Below are 9,047 nucleotides of genomic sequence, written 5' to 3' on the forward strand. Positions count from 1 at the left end.
CCCCATGTGAACGAAATACTTTTTCCGCGCGGACATCTCGCCGTGCGTAAAGGTGAAAAAAAATGATAAAAAAAAAAAAAAAAAAAACCGAACGAACGTAAAACAAACCCGTGACGAACGTTCAAGAATTTTTCGAAACCTTTTCGGACCCGTTGTAAACGTGACGCTGCGGCGTTCTCGTCGGGACCGGCCGGCGCGCGGCGCACATAAATCCGTGTCCGGGGCGTCAAGCGCGCGCGCAATAAAAATAAATAAAATACCGTCCGACGGTTTCGGGTTTTTTTTTTTTTTTTTTTTGATGTGACGCCGCCGCGGCGCAGGGCTTTCGGGTCGGAGACGACGACCGCGACCGGAGACGTTCGCGTACCGTAACGTTTCTACCGTCGGAAAACGTACAAAAAACAGAGAAAAAACATTGCGACGGGATAAAAAAATGTAATTCATCTCGTACACGGGACACGTACGACGAACAATAATAATAACGTGACCGACCGTCGGTAACTGTGTCCCCGGTGGGGGGGGAGGGGAAACATAAACACGCGTCCTCGTTTCGGCGGTCTTTAGGTCCGCCGCGGCCGCCGTCTTCGGTGCGTTCGCGTGCAGATTTATCGTCGTTATTATTGTACGGGCACGGCGGCGCGCTGAACGCGCGGTGTTGCGGAAAAATAATATTTTTAAATCTGTGCTCCGAGCGAACCGCTTCAAAAGTAACCCCCCGTGCGCGACAACGGTAACCAGTAAGGTTAGCGAAAAACGCTCGTAAACGTAGGCTTGATGATTTGATTGATCGACGATCGTTTTATAATAATCGCGTCCTGTTCGCGTACAAATAAACGACTATCGCGTTCACGGCGATGGCGATCATATTTGTTGTTCCGCCATGGTGCGGCGTCAAAAACGTAACAAGTCACTGGTCTCCACGTACTAAACCGATCCGAAACCGTTGGAGCGACCCGAAAATCTGTTAATCTAAAATTGTCAATCATCATTGCACTTATTCAGTACGATTCGATTTTGGAATAACGATAATAATCGCGTTTCAAACCGTTCGCCGGAAAATTATTTAAAAATATTGTTCGATGCTGAGCATAGAAAATCGATCGAGCTTGTTGCATGCCCGCCGTGTGTCCGAATACTTAAATGTGTCGTCGCAGTTTTGTTGGCCGAGTGAAATAATTGAAAATCACATCGTCCCCTGTACTGCGATATCGGCCAGTGAAACGTGATAAAAATTATTGTAATCGGTGGCGAAGAGGCGTTTTCAGAATATATGTTTCCTGTCAACTGCAGCTATCAGACGATAGATACGTACGGATGTCCGGATAAAAAAAATTTTTTTAAAAAAAAAGAAAAAAAACCGAATCACGCGGGCGTCGCGCGTATCGTCGGATTGCCGAACGCCATTATTCCGATAAATGTTCGTATCTAAACATTGTGCATTCGGTACACATAACGCGTGGAGGTAAGTGTGTGGAGATTCACGACCTACTGACGCACTTCGTGGTGTCATTGTTTATTATAAATCAATCGTATCCGTATTTTTATCCGAATCGAATGAATAATAGTCATTGTGCGGTCGATCGAGTTGCGCGATCGGGTTTCGTTCGGACGACAAAAATATTACACGTACATAGAAACAATCGTATTCCATAAACATTTTAAGCAGAAAAGAAAATTATCATCGACATTTACGATTATCAGTGGTGGGTTTAAGGGTTCGAATAGAGTCGCCAAAACCGTAATCCATGGGGTCTCGTACAAAATGTATCAATGACTACAAAGTGACTCACTCCCATTTTACAAAACCGATCGCTTCGCTGGCGAACAAAAAATTACCAACCAACGTTCATTTCATAGCGATAAATCTTCTTATTAAAATATACAATTAAATTAAGAGTAGCGTGGATTATGAATACTTCAATAAATAATGTACAATCAATGATATAGGTACATATAATTAAATGACAGGTTATAGTAGAGAACTTTTGCGAGCTTAAGTCTCGGAAAAATTGTTGATAAGATAGTTCATATCAAGGAGTTGTAATGCTTCATACTCCACGGAAAGTAAGGCTAAACCGCTTAATCGATCATAGTTGAACTAAGATTATTTTTTAATCTTCGTTATACACTCGTAGTCGTTTTAGCACTCGCAATTCCAATGAGTAATGTTAAAAATGTATAGTTAACTGGTTATTGTAGTTTTCACGGTAACAAAGTTCTTTGGTAGGTACGGTAGGTACATAATATTATTTATAACCATAATCGACGCTACAGCAGTGGCCGAACGTGGTTTTCGGTAGTCTAACGTTCTTGAAATGTTCAAACAACCGCGGTGTGTTGGTCAGATGTGGTCGATTCGATTTACTACGGGACGGAAAAAAAAAAATTAAAAAATTAGTAAAATATCTCTATGTGGCAAAAATGTTCACACCGACACATCGTCAGCACGTTGTGCACATTTTTTGCCGAGCTCAGTGGCGATCAAATGGGGGGACGAGGGGGATAGATCTCCCCCCCATGACCTTTTTTTAAATATTTATAATTTATCCATATTATACAGAATATAATATAGGTATTCATCTATTTTCTATTTAAAAAAATAAATATACTGTACATATTAGTTATTATACCGTTTCTGGGCTCGAATAAAATTAACAGTTCCAACATAAAACACTAAAATATTAATTGAAACAAATTTTTTAGATTTTTTTCATTTCCTTTATAGTTAAATTATAAGAATGTATGAAATTTAAATTTAGTACTTAATGCTTAACATAATATATTATATTATTATATGAATTGTGTAATTATATTATTTTAGAGTCGTCTCAATGGTTTAACCACTATGGTTGTTCATCGTGAGGTTGTCAATATAACTGTAGACGAAGTACTGGACGAATTGGCAAAAAAAAACCTGAAAAATAGATTCAATAATATAAATATCATTAATAATAATTAATAATATCATTAACATAATATAATTTCCATGTTTAAAAATAAAGATTTTTATACATAGTGTTTGTTAAAAAATCAGCTACATCCCCCCCCGCGCATGACAAAATCATTTGACCGCCATTGGCCGAGCTCGAAAAGAAATCGACCGTGACGACTAGAAGAAACGAAATTTTTATCATTTTTTGGATAACACCGGAATGACGACGAGTCGGATCTAAATGGCATTCGCGGATCAAAGTGCGAACAGAAATAACTGTCGCGAACGTACGTTTCGCAGTGTTCTATCGAATAAAATAATATCGTTTCCAACACTGGAACACATGCAGTAAGCTCGTTGTTTACGATTGACACGAAACGAAATGCCATACGGCAGCCTAGGGAATAAGGTGTTACTTCAAACTTCAAGCCGCCAAACATAATCCGCGAAATACGCATGGATACTTAAACTTTATTTTCCATTATTTGTCCAATATTAAAAATAAAAATTATCCACTCGAATCCATTTTACACGTATAATAATAAATGCGATTTTTTTTCGGGCACAACGAGTTACGATTCACTAAACTCAATGTACACACTGCGAAAATTGCGTGAAAACATATTTGCTTATCTCACGTATAGGTATATTTTTAATGTTAAATTAATTTTTACGAGTGTTGATTTCGTTTTGCAAACCAATATTGATTAATAACGCTATAAGGATAAATTATATTTGATCCATAATTATTGTATACGAGTCGGCAATGTTTTAATACATTTTTTTTCCTGTATCGTCGAATTATTAGTGTTTTTTCTTCGGAATAAACCAATAAAACCAATCGAGTCATATTTTATGATTAGCTATACTGTCATTATCATAAAATATAGAATTATCAAATATTAGTTTATCGTTACCAAATAATATAAAACGTTGTGACTTCTCACTACTGTTTATTTCCCTGTGTATTATTTACTACACAACAGTGACTATTTAAATTTAAGAGAAATCAGTGATTCATTATATTCTATGTATTTAATAATGTGGTTAATAAAAGACTAAAAGTAATTGTATATTTTTATATACTTGCATAAATTTACATAAACCTAGATACAATGTAGTAAATTAACCTATTTGACTATAATTGAAGAAATACGAATTAGGTATTCAACAATGATAAAATGTAAATAATAAACATTATGTTATTTAAATTGTATATAAAAATTAGATTCAAATAAAAAAAATTAGCAAATTGATTAAAATCATAGTTAAAAGAGTAATTATACATTATTATATATTCAGTGATAGGCTGACGGTCGACGGTAACGTAACTCTAACAAATAAAAAAAACTTCATTAATAAAATGATAATAAATAATTTTTTTTATAACGCAAAATATAACTCTAAGTATTAAAATAATGATTACATTATTTACATCTTTAATATAACAATTCAAGGCTCAATAAACTCAAAAATATTTTAAATAAACGAAAACTAAGCATTCAGATTATAGTGTACAATTTTCATTATAAAAAGTCTACAAACCAATTCTTAGAAAAAGTATTTTAATTGGAGAATGTATTAAGACTGTCAAGAAGTTACCAGAAAAAGCTAGAAGTAGTTATATATTAATTACGAGCACAGTCGTGATACCTAAGGACGGAGGATAGACCGTATAACACAGCTACCGTCCTTATGTCATATTCCGTAAACAAGTATTACACAAATGTATATTTTATTTTCAGTGTATATGTATACAGGGCATAACAGAATGCGCTGAACTTTTAAATTATATTTACTGCAAAATTCGTCAGATCAATCCGGTACTTCGTGTAATAGGTTATACTATGTGCATACTGGATACCAGGAATTGACCACAACAGCTTTGATGATAACCCTTGTACAACATTTGATTATATTATACACATGCATTTGGGGGTAGACCGGACGTTCTCGGTCGGGGGTCGTCTGGGAACGTGCCGCAGAAGGAGTGTCTCGCTTTGGTAATATGTGACGAAAAGTGTTATTGATCAGAGTTCATCCGATTAAGTATGTAATTGTATCGTTTATGGATGTGTACAACATTACAATACGAGTATATGATTCAACGTTTGCGTTATCGTAGCTCTTATGTTTTATGCGGTTTAATGTATAGATACAAATTCCAGTAATCCTTTGTATACGAATTGCGTCCGAAAACTACACCTATTTGAAACGTGAATCGGGAGGTGACACCCATTTATATAATACGTTATAGTTTTTGTGGAATTATATATATGTACACGTTTCATTGTGCAATATAAATCTTGCAGAGACAAATCCACCCTTATCGCACGGTCAAGGGTTTAATATAAAGATTTTTATATATATATATATATATATATATATATATATACTTTTGTAGATAAATGTTAAAGATAAAGTGCATAGCTTTACGGTTTATACGCCAGTTGATTATTTGTAAATTCCAATTGGGGCGAGGATTTTATGCGAAATATGCACGGCACGAACTCGTTGTACTATACATGATTGGAAATCCGGCTTTTTATGACTTGATTAGAATTCATAATAATATAGTACATGTGTTCTATATATTGACATGTATTTATCTGTATACGCCTATATTTAGAATAGTCTCATCCAGACATTTACTACGAATTTACATTTTTCGACAAGTTTTAAGAGTTCGCACCAAATGACTGATTGCTATTTAATAATAATAGTTTATTCATTTGAATAAAAAATATAAATACTATATATCAAAAATAATTATTTATATATTTATATAATATTACAGAATCGCATAAAAAATGATTATTAAAAATTGAATTTAAGTATCAAGTACGCACACGACACTCGTATATTCAACTTTTCTTATTTTGCCATCAAATTATAATCAGTACGTTGGATAAAAGATGTTCGTTAATTTTCGGTTTTATATAAAGTCGTAGAAATAAGATTGTTATCGTTTTAGGTTTTTCGGAGAAACGAGGAATGAATTTTTTTATTTTCAGACTTTTCATCTTTGTGCATGACAGCGTTCTTGTTTTGTATATAATACTCAAGTCCTCTGTTGTTTAATTGATCTAAAAAGATGTATTAAAAAAATTATAAAAGCTTTTCCAGAGTGTCGTAACCCTGGTTCGTTTTGACGAAGATATCGACCGACATATTATTGAAAACAAAATTATCAGCGAAAATCTTTACAGCGGATGCATTTTGAAGCTCTGACTATGTGAAAAAATAATATGTAATAATAGAAATAAAAATACCAACAACAACGCTGTTACCCCAATACAAAAAGATTCCGGCCAGTACGAATGGCCACTTGAGCCTTAAATGCTAAAACATGTCGTCGTTATGCCAAAAAAAAAAATAAACATGTTCGTCCTGGTAGTCTTTTTTTTTTTTAGACGGGAAAATTATAATAGACGTCCACTTCAATGGGGAGTTTTCATTAGGGGACAAAACATGTGTTCATTGCATGCTCCCGTGAATTCGGTCGTCAGTTGGAGGTGACATTTGCACAGACGTTTCGTGTGTACGTGCGCGGAACCGATTATTGTCAATGTTTAAACATGCGAAATGTTCGTTGTACACACCAACTACGTACGCTGAAAATCCATTTGAAAATACACAAAAAAAAAAAAACAAAATTAAGGTTAACGGTTGTGCACTGGTACAAAGTACGATACTATAATGCGATTGATCGTTATCAATCACTTTAATTTAAAGTACGATAGCAGAACACGGTAAGTGTATATCATTGTCTTCGAATCATATAATTAAACGATAAATTAAAGATCGGTTATCATTAATAAAAAAAATTTCATATTATGCCTACGTTTGTCTGTGTTTGTCTGTATTTATCGGGAATAGAAAAAATAAATATGTTTATTTTCTATCGACGCAGCTTGTGTATAAATAGGTGACAACTGCGATTAATTTTTTTAGCTGAAATTCGAGCGAGTTAAACTGTAACACGGTTTTTTTTTTTCAACGAATCCGTACGGAATATATAATAATATTGTTTGTGTGTGCGATTTCGGTTTCTTATTCTATTATTCGAAGTGTATTATTTATAATGTCAATCCAGATGTGTTTGGCAGCTCGATAATTTAGGTCATTTGATTCCGTGGGAGGAGAAAGAGTTATTTTCTTAAGAAAATACTTTTCAGTATATTTTATGTAACCATACCTACTGTGTGCGTATGTTTGTGTTGTCAGCATAATAGAGTTTCTTGTTGGCGCGTTGAGATGGCGGTCTTATGTTACGAGACAATGATGTAAAAAAAAATAATAATAATAATAAATAAATAAAAAAACATGTCCATGTAGCCAAAGGGTGTGTCACAGAGTTATGACAATTTCAATCAATTGTGAATCGGCAGGGGATTTGTCCCGATGAAGGTTGTTTGTCCTCGAAATTGAGACCAATTTGTCAGTGTCAACCTGTCTTCCTTTTTTGGCTCCAAGGACGCGTCTCCCCGTCGTTACAAAATGACTTCCACGAGAGAGAAAAAAATAATAATTTTTTTAAAACATTCTATTTGTGACAGTCCGGCATTGCAATTAAAAATAATGGTCTTTTTCCGTTATAATAGTAATGGGCGTGGAAAGAAAACCTCAGGTATGTCATATTATTACCTATCGAACATTTGTGTTTGTTTGGTCATCAGTAGACCACAATAAGGGGCAAACGCACGAACAACAATATTATTCGAATAAAGAACTATAAATAATCTATTTACTACAATAGAAGCATGCACATTAAATAATTATTAAAGCATACACATTTAAAGTATAATATTTAATTTTAATTTTGGTTCATTTTTCAGATAAACGGTTATAAACGGTTTCAATACTTTTCTATCCTAAGCAAGATTACACAGGAACAGTCTCAAACTTTTAGTTACTGAGTATGGTACAACTGTTACTTAGGTTAACTGAACGATTAGGATATATTTAACGTTAGCGTATTGAACAAGTGACCAGTTACTTACGGAGAACCGTTACTGACCTGAGTTAAAAAAGTATAAATTACGTTTTAGAGACTTTCATTTGATGACTTTAGCTTTGGTCAATGACTGGTCAGGACGATATAACCGCAACGTCCGTCCAATATTCGCACTGCGTAACGTAATCGACCGAGAACTATGTTTTAATAATTTTTAATTTATAGCGGTAGGCCCGGTAGGGGGAATAGAAGGATTTACGGTGCACCGCGATAAAAATCCGATCGGCAGGGTGGATACGCATAAAGATACTCTTATGTCCACGTACATAATGATATAATATAATATGATTGTGTTCTCATTGTGCCGGTTCATCGAGTCCCCGAACGCGGGTGGGTGCAACGGGGGTGCGGTGGCGAACAATGTTGTCCGCGGTCCCGTAATAACATAATGTAAATTTGTACCCGGCGTGTGTGCTCGTGAATATAACTTATTTTATTGCCGACGACGACGACGGCTACGACGACCGCGACCGAGCTAGCGGTGGATCCGGTTACACGCGCCAATTACCGGTGGGCGACATGGTATGCGAACGAGGGGTTACGATCTATATATGATTACTCTTGCGCTACATTATATTATTGTTATTTTCGTATATATAAATTATCTTCAAAAACGCGTTTTATCGACAACAATCGCGCGATTCCAAAACGTCCGTGGCGAGTGTCGTTGCACCGCCGCGCGGCCGCCGTGGGAGAGGGTGCGGAAACAATAATGAAATAGGCAATAAAATTATGGATGCTCGTTCTGGCCCGTTCCCGCGGGGATGGTTCCCGACATATTTATAGTGGAATAAATCATTGTGTGGAAATCGTCTTGCCAAAATATTTATGTCCGCTGTAACGAAACCTATTTTAACGGTTCGTTATGCGTTCGCTGCGTTGTTAATGCATTTCTATTATACCGTATCTGGACTACACGTCTCGGTCACCGATGCACTACACCGCGTGTACGTGCTGCGGTTATCGGCCTCGTGTCCATTTGTCATGCTCGGGCGACGAATCGGAAACAGGGACCCGCGAGACTTTCTCACGAATTCGTCCCCGGGCCCCGAGGTAATCAAATAAGAATTAAATAAATAAATCGCATCGCCACCCGGC

The sequence above is a fragment of the Sipha flava genome, unplaced genomic scaffold, assembly GCF_003268045.1.
Source record: "Sipha flava isolate LNK unplaced genomic scaffold, YSA_version1 37_pilon_pilon, whole genome shotgun sequence".
NCBI classification, from domain to species: domain Eukaryota; kingdom Metazoa; phylum Arthropoda; class Insecta; order Hemiptera; family Aphididae; genus Sipha; species Sipha flava.